Raw genomic sequence first — 2,500 nt, 5'->3', positions numbered from 1 at the left:
CGTCCGCTCAATTATTCTGCAAACAGGAGGAGGCTGAGCTCCCCTGCACAATACACCTCGAAACCCTCTCAGGTCCCGGCGGCGCGCAGCGCCGTCCTAAGTACTTGGTCGGGTTCGAGAGAGGCGCAATCGCCCGGAGTTTGGCGAGTAGACGCTTTAGGTGCGACCACCCGTGCTCCCAACTGAGCTTGCCGCTGCCGACAGAGGCCCGGGAGCGTGCTGTCGTGGCATTGCCGGCGGGAGACAACACGCGCCACCTACGGTGGCCGGCAGCTCCAACGCCAGCGCCACAGAAGGACAAAAGCCCCACTTGGGTGCCGAAGCGAACTCTCCCAGCACAGCGCACGCGCCAACACGTCCGCACAGCTGCGATACAATCCACCTGCGAGAACCGCAGAGGCGACCGAGCAGCAGACGGCGTCGCGGCGCCGAGCGCCGGGCGGCGGCGCATCCTCAGCGCACACAGTCCTCAATCGGACCAGCACACTGCAGATGTCCACCGCGCTTCGCACCGGGCCCGCGAGGACCTACTTTGGCCGCACGGCGCCGCGTGCAGGGTGCGCCGGCGCGCAGCTGCGCCGCCTGCCGCCTCCGTCGGCCGGCGCGCCTGCCACTGGCCGCCCCCACCAGCCGGCTGTAGCGCGTGCGCCCACGCACCGCGCGGCCAGCACGCCGGAAGGCCCCCCCTCACCGGCCGGGGACGGTCCCACCCAGCCACCGCCGCGTATCGCTTCACACCCACATGCCATTCACGTTCGTGGGCATGGTGGGTATCGCTGAAACAACCGGTTGGTAGCTCAACCGATCGTCGCCATCACTGATTCACCTCTAGCGAGAACAACCGCACCACAACGGTTTACCAGTTCTTCATTTGCGTAACGTCACCAGCAAACGTAGACGTCCATCGCCATTTGCAAATTCAACGATTGTTGCATGCCTGTGTCAGGTGTCACGACACACTATGTCTGCCCACATACACGCAACAACATGTGCACGCTTCGCGAACACGTGGAAGGTGGCCCCCGTACGTATGCGATGTCCATTGCGCGAACGACTGTCAACCGGCCTCTGTCGCATGTCGCAGATGTGGAACGCAGTGCACCATGCTATCACGGTGTGTGAGAAGAGACGACTACGTCTGACAACACGCGCCACTACATCAACAGACGGCTCATGCTGATCGCCATCCACGGCATACCATACTGCAATCCAGCTCTTATAGGGAGACGACACGTAGCTGAGTGCACAATATTTGGACCGTATGGTTCGCCGTTGTTGGCGCAGTCGTGGTACGGTCACACATGTACCACGATGTATCATTCAGTACATGAGGACCAATGTGCGGTACAGTGTGTGATTTGGACGTACAACATCAGCGGACAGTTGCCACAAGCCGTACCACAACGTAGGCTGTGCTTCGCCATGCGAATGCCAATGAACAACTGCGAAGGGCATTGAGCATGTACGTCCTGCCGCCATCCGCATTACAGTGTATAGCTGCAAGGTGTTTAACATGAAGCGATACTCTGGGGACCGGGCAGTGCGAGTAGCAAACTATATTGCGGGGGTTGCAGTTAGGCAACACTACACTAATTTAACGCGTCGTATAACAATTACAGAGCAGGTTAAGGCCCAACGTGTGTTGGGTTAAGGCCCAACGTGTGTTGGGTTAAGGCCCAACGTGTGTTGGGTTAAGGCCCAACGTGTGTTGGGTTAAGGCCCAACGTGTGTTGGGTTAAGGCCCAACGTGTGTTGGGTTAAGGCCCAACGTGTGTTGGGTTAAGGCCCAACGTGTGTTGGGTTAAGGCCCAACGTGTGTTGGGTTAAGGCCCAACGTGTGTTGGGTTAAGGCCCAACGTGTGTTGGGTTAAGGCCCAACGTGTGTTGGGTTAAGGCCCAACGTGTGTTGGGTTAAGGCCCAACGTGTGTTGGGTTAAGGCCCAACGTGTGTTGGGTTAAGGCCCAACGTGTGTTGGGTTAAGGCCCAACGTGTGTTGGGTTAAGGCCCAACGTGTGTTGGGTTAAGGCCCAACGTGTGTTGGGTTAAGGCCCAACGTGTGTTGGGTTAAGGCCCAACGTGTGTTGGGTTAAGGCCCAACGTGTGTTGGGTTAAGGCCCAACGTGTGTTGGGTTAAGGCGCAACATAGGTTAGGTTAAGGCGCAACATAGGTTAGGTTAAGGCGCAACATAGGTTAGGTTAAGGCGCAACATAGGTTAGGTTAAGGCGCAACATAGGTTAGGTTAAGGCGCAACATAGGTTAGGTTAAGGCGCAACATAGGTTAGGTTACGGCGCAACATAGGTTAGGTTAAGGCGCAACATAGGTTAGGTTAAGGCGCAACATAGGTTAGGTTACGGCGCAACATAGGTTAGGTTAAGGCGCAACATAGGTTAGGTTAAGGCGCAACATAGGTTAGGTTAAGGCGCAACATAGGTTAGGTTAAGGCGCAACATAGGTTAGGTTAAGGCGCAACATAGGTTAGGTTAAGGCGCAACATAGG

This window comes from Schistocerca americana, unplaced genomic scaffold (genome assembly GCF_021461395.2).
Source record: "Schistocerca americana isolate TAMUIC-IGC-003095 unplaced genomic scaffold, iqSchAmer2.1 HiC_scaffold_573, whole genome shotgun sequence".
Taxonomy (NCBI): domain Eukaryota; kingdom Metazoa; phylum Arthropoda; class Insecta; order Orthoptera; family Acrididae; genus Schistocerca; species Schistocerca americana.
This window is presented reverse-complemented; position numbering follows the sequence as displayed.